A 6,000-nucleotide genomic window follows, 5' to 3' on the forward strand; every position below is an offset into this window, starting at 1 on the left:
TTTTCTCAATACCTGTCAATATTCCAACCAAATTCTTTTTTTTTTTTTTGCTGGTCCTGGAGCTCAAACTCTGGGCCTGGGTGCTGTCCCTGAGCTCCTTTTTTGGTCAAGGCTAGTGCTCTACCACTTGAGCCACAGAACCACTTCCAGATCTTTCTGTTTTTAATTAGAGGACTTTCTTGCCCAGGGTTGGCTTCATAGTGCAATCCTCGGATCTCAGCTGTCTGAGAAACTAGGATTACAGGCATGAGTGAAACTCTTGAAGAAGTATCACGGAAGTTTTGAACTGGTCTTACTGCTGTTTTGTCCCCCCTCCACAGGAAGGAAAAAGTAGAGTCGGAAAGAGAAGAGAAGTCAGAATCTCCCCGGTCTGTGGTGTCACTTCACAGCCATGAAGAGCTCTATTCCTTGGGCCCAGAAAGCCCCTCTGAAAACTACAAGAATTCTGCTACCAGGTTTGAGAAAACACTACCAATTTCATTTAAATACTCGTTGTGGCTCAAGCCTGTAATCTTGTAAGTTGTAAGCCCGTACGTAAGCTACCTGGGAGGTAGAGATTGGGGGATCGTGGTTTGAGACCAGCCCACTGTGATGCTGTCTAAACCAATGGCTGGGCGCAGTGGTGTGGGCCTGTCATTCCCAGTGACAAGGGGAAGAACAAGCAGGAAGATTGCAGCCTAGGCCAGCCGAGGCATAAAGATGTTACCTCAAAAAAAAAAAAAAATGTAGACAGCCACCAGTGGCTCACATTTAAAATCCTAGCTACTAAGGAGGCTGAGACCTGAGAACCACCAGGCAGACAAATTCGAGTCTCATCTCCAATTAGCTAGCAGGAAGCCAGAAGTGGAATTATGGTTCAAGTGGTAGAGTACCAGCTGGGAGTAGAAAAAGCCAACTGAAAGCCCTTCCTGGTAAGCTCAAGGCCCTGAGTTCAGTCTCTAACCTACATATAATAGAACTACATTGTGACATGATTTCAGTGGTTCCCATTACCAGTAGCTTACAGTAGGCTGAGTGTTGAACTAAGCATGTTAGGAGCCTGACCTTAGGTGGTTAAACTTGCGTGAGAGCTGGGTGTGTAGTTGTGTGTGCCTGTAATCCAAGTTCTCAGGAGACTGAGTCAACAAACAAGCCAGGCCCTGATAGCTCACACCTATAATCCTAGCTCATATTGTAGTTCAAAGCTAGCCCTGTAATCCTAGCTTCTCAGAAGGCTAAGATCTGAGGATCATGGTTTGAAGCCAGCCTGGACAGAAACATCCATGAGACTTTTATTTTTTGCCAGTCCTGGGCCTTAGACTCCGAGCCTGAGCACTGTCCCTGGCTTCTTTTTGCTCAAGAGCTAGCACTATGCAACTTTGAGCCACGGCGCCACTTCTGGCCTTTTTCTATATATGTGGTGCTGAGGAATAAAACCCAGGGCTTCATGTATACGAGGCAAGCACTCTTGCCACTAGGCCATATTCCCAGCCCTCCATGAGACTTTTTATTAACTAGAAAAAAGTCAGAAGTGGAGACATGGCTCAAGTGGTAGAGTACCAGCCTTGGACAAAGAAGCCAAGTAAGAGAACAAGGCCATGAGTTTAAGTACCAATACCAGCACACAAAAATATTACCATTTTAGGGCTGGGAATGTGGCTTAGTGGTAAAGTGCGTGCCTAGCATGCATGAAGCCCTGGGGTCGATTTCTCAGTACCACATAGCAGAAAAAGCCAGAAGTAGCACTGTGGCTCAAGTGTTAGAGCTTTAGCCTTGAGCAAAAGAAACTCAGAGACAATGCTCAGGCCCTGAATTCAAGTCCCAGGACTGGCAAAAAAAAATTATATTCTGGGCTGGGGATATGGCCTAGTGGCAAGAGTGCCTGCCTCGTATACATGAGGCCCTGGGTTCGATTCCCTAGCACCACATATACAGAAAATGGCCAGAAGTGGCGCTGTGGTTCAAGTGGCAGAGTGCTAGCCTTGAGCAAAAAGAAGCCAGGGACAGTGCTCAGGCCCTGAGTCCAAGGCCCTGGACTGGCCCCCCCCCAAAAAAATTATATTCTGGTATGCCAATAAGGAATTATTGACTAGTTGGGCACTGGTGGCTCATGTCTGTAGTCCTGGCTGCTCAGGAGGCTGAGATCTGATGATCATAGTTTAAAGCCAGCTTGGGCAAGAAAATCCTTGAGACTCTTTATCTCCAACAGCTACCAGTAAGCCAGAAGTAGCACAGTTGCTCAAAGTGGTTGAGCAAAAGAGCTCAGGGACAGTGCCTAGGCTCTGAGTTCAAGACTCACGCCTAAAAAAAAATTTTAATTAAAAAAATGACTAACAAAACAAGAATCTTCAGAGTTAAAAAATTAAGTATTGTAATATGTTAAGAAATTGCAACTTTTTGGGGGCTGGGAATGTGGCTTAGTGGTAGAGTGCTTGCTGAACATGCATGAAGCCTTGGGTTGATTCCTCAGTATCATATAAACAGAAAAAGCTGGAAGTGGCACCGTGGCTCATGTGGCAGAGTGCTAGCCTTGAGCACAGAGAGGCTCAGGGACAGTGCCCAGGCCCTGCGTTCAAGCTCGAGGACGAGAGAGAGAGAGAGAGAAAGAGAGAAACTTTTGGTTGTACAGGATTTGAATACAGCGCTTCACACCTGATAGGTGGGCAAACTATTAGCCACATCTCCAGCCTGTTTTGGTTGGTGCTAGTTATTTTTTGTTTGTTTTTCTTTTTTTCCCCAGTCCTGGGGCTTGGGACTCAGGGCCTGAGCACTGTCCCTGGCTTCCTTTTTTGCTCAAGGCTAGCACTCTACCATTTGAGCCACAGCACCACTTCTGGCGTTTTTTTCTATATATGTGGTGCTGAGGAATCGAACCCAGGGCTTCATGCATGCAAGGCAAGCACTCTACCTCTAAGCCGCATTCCCAGCCCCTGGTGCTAGTTATTTTTGAGATAGGGTCTTCATGCCATGTGCCTACTAAGTCCATCAGCTGAGCCATTCAGTATATGTTGGCTATATTTCTTTTCCTGTCAAATTTCCTACCCTTGGAACTTGGTCTTGTGTCTCTCTTTTAACTACCTGTTTTCTTGCCTGTATTTATTTATTTATTTATTTATTTATTTATTTATTTATTTATTTATTTATTTGAACTCAGGGCCTAGGTACTGTGTCTCTGAGCTATTTAGCTCAAGGCTGGTGCTCTGCCACGGTGAGCCACTTCTGGTTTTTGGTGGTTAATTGGAAATAAAAATCTGATGGACATTTCTGCCAAGGCTGACTTTGAACTATGAATTCAGCCTTCTAAGTAGCTAGGATTACAGGCATCATCTGCTAGCACCCAGCTTTATTTTCTTATATATGCACCAGAAGTTACTTCCAAATTCTCTGCTGGTTGTATAAATCTCCATCTAATACATTATGGAGCTGGTGGGTTCCCAGCTTTTGGGCCTGCTGTACCCTGGCTGCTGACATAATCTCAATCAACTTAGGTTGTTTGATCTGTTTCTGTTTGTGTCTTTTTTTTACCTTCACAGAGGGGTGAAGAAAACCCAGAAGCTGAAAGCCCTGCACAGGAAGGACTCCTCCATTCTCAGCCTCTCCTCCTCCACCTCGCACGACTGAGGCTCTTCCAAGAACCAAGAAGGGCCTTGGTAGAGGAGCCTGCTTGCGTGGTTATCTAATGTCATCTCAAAACAGAAACAACAAAACAAAAAAGTAACACTGCTCTAGGGATAAGGGTACTCACTCCCAGTCCATGGGCAAAGGCCATTAAAGTTCACTCCTAGTGTGAGCCAAAGGCAAGATTATATATTTTTTCAGTACTGAGGTTTGAACTAAAGACCTTGTACTTGTTAGGCAGATACTCAACCACTTGAGCCACAACCCATCATTTTGCCTTCTAAGTTTGTTTTAAAAGAAAGGGTCTATGAGCTGCCTTTGCCTCAACCCACCTGGGCTTCTCTGTTTATGATCCTGCTACCTCTACCTCCTGAGTAGCTGGGACTACAGGCATGAACCACCATGCCCAGCCAAAATGGATTTAAAAGGAAGTTAGTTCACCTCATTCATTCAGGTGGGTGAGTCCATTAGTCCATTGTGCTGACTGTGGGGAGAGGCTGATGCTTTTACGTGCTACAGGACACAAGAAGCACACACAGTCCTCCTGAATGGCCCCCAGACAACCATTTCCTGTCCCAGCTACTGGAGTCCCCTTGGATGCCAGTTCTATTTGTTTGAGCCAACAACTGGAAAATGTTAATGTAAGAGTTATTAAAGTAGGTAGCCAATAAAGGAGAACACCACTCGATATTCAGGCAGGAGAGAAAAGTTTATTCTCGAATTGCTAGCATGTGGCCGAGATGATGCATGGCCAGAGAGAAGGGCTGAACCACCAAAGGGCCATGCCTTGTCTAGGGCAGGGGCGGGAGGTATGGCCAGGTGGGTTGGATGTGACCTCAGAGAAGGGGGAGGTAACTGCCTCCAGGTGTGCCAGTTACCTAGGTAATGAAGGTAGTGGGTGCAGACTTAAACAGATGGGTGTATCTGCATGGAGCCCTCCCAGGGGTGGACCTTACAGTTAACAAGGTCTTTGACAGCAGACATGAGTGGTTAGAATGGAAGGCCATCAGGATAAATTATTTTTTGCTAGCAGTTGTTTAAGCTAGGAATAATCTGCATGCCTGACTTACACTGATTGGATCCAGGGAGATGACATGTGCCTGTTGAGGATCTAATGGAAGGAAGATATCAGCCAATCAGTTCAGGCCAACTCCCCCCATACACCCAAGCCAGTGGCCACCACTCAAGGGAGGGTCTTGGCTCCTGCTATAACTCAGGCCACTCCTCCTGTAAGCTACTATCCTGCGCCTACCCACCAGGGGAGGGCCTCAGTCAAACCAGTCACCCCCTGACCAACTGCCAGGAGTGGGAGGAAACAATACAAAACAGCAGGTCCCTGGGAAAACTGGTTTCCAGGTCCCACAGCACACTCTCCTAAGTGACCTTCTCTTTGCTAACTATCTTTACAACTGCTCATTGTTCTGTGTTCTAGTTCTATCCTGCCAGAAAACAAGAACCCACCATGCTCATGCAACATAACTATACATTTCAAATGTTCATTCCAAAGTGAAATGTGTAGTTGTCTAATTGACTTTAGATATTTTTGGTTGGGAGGGTTTTGTTGTTGTTGTTCTTGTCAGTCTTGTGGCTTGAACGCAGAGCCTGGGCATTGACCCTGAGCTCTTTTTTTTTGGCCAGCCCTGGGCCTTGGACTCAGGGCCTGAGCACTGTCCCTGGCTTCTTTTTGCTCAAGGCTAGCACTCTGCCACTTGAGCCACAGCGTCCCTTCTGGCCAGTTTCTGTATATGTGGTGCTGGGGTATCGAACCCAGGGCCTCATGTATACAAGGCAAGCTCTCTTGCCACTAGGCCATATCCCCAGCCCCGACCCTGAGCTCTTTTGCTGGTTCTTTTGCTGAAGGCTAGTGCTCTACCACTTTGAGCCAAAGCTCCACTTCCAGTTTTCAGGTAGTTAATTGGAGAGAAGAGTCCCATGGACTTTTCTGCCAGGGCTAGCTTTGAACTGCAATCCTCAGCTCTCAGTCTCCTGAATAGCTAGGATTTACAGATGTGAGCCACCAGCGCCTGGCAGAAAAAATTTTAAATGCTATTAGTTTAGTAAGTTGAACATGAATTTTTTTTTGCCAGTCCTGGGCCTTGGACTCAGGCCTTGAGCACTGTCCCTGGCTTCTTTTTGCTCAAGGCTAGCACTCTGCCACTTGAGTCACAGCGCCACTTCTGGCCGTTTTCTATATATGTGGGGCTGGGGAATCGAACCCAGGGCTTCATGTATACGAGGCAAGTGCTCTTGCCACAGGCTATATCCCCAGCCCCTGAACATGAATTTTTAAAAACCATTTGGCTCACAGTTTTCCTGTATATACTGCTGTGTGAATAGAATTTGCTGTACCTTTCAGCTTTGAGTGACAGATGGAGAGTAAAGAGATGGTAGAAAGAAGGGGTG

This window comes from Perognathus longimembris, chromosome 1 (genome assembly GCF_023159225.1).
Source record: "Perognathus longimembris pacificus isolate PPM17 chromosome 1, ASM2315922v1, whole genome shotgun sequence".
In the NCBI taxonomy this organism is placed as follows: domain Eukaryota; kingdom Metazoa; phylum Chordata; class Mammalia; order Rodentia; family Heteromyidae; genus Perognathus; species Perognathus longimembris.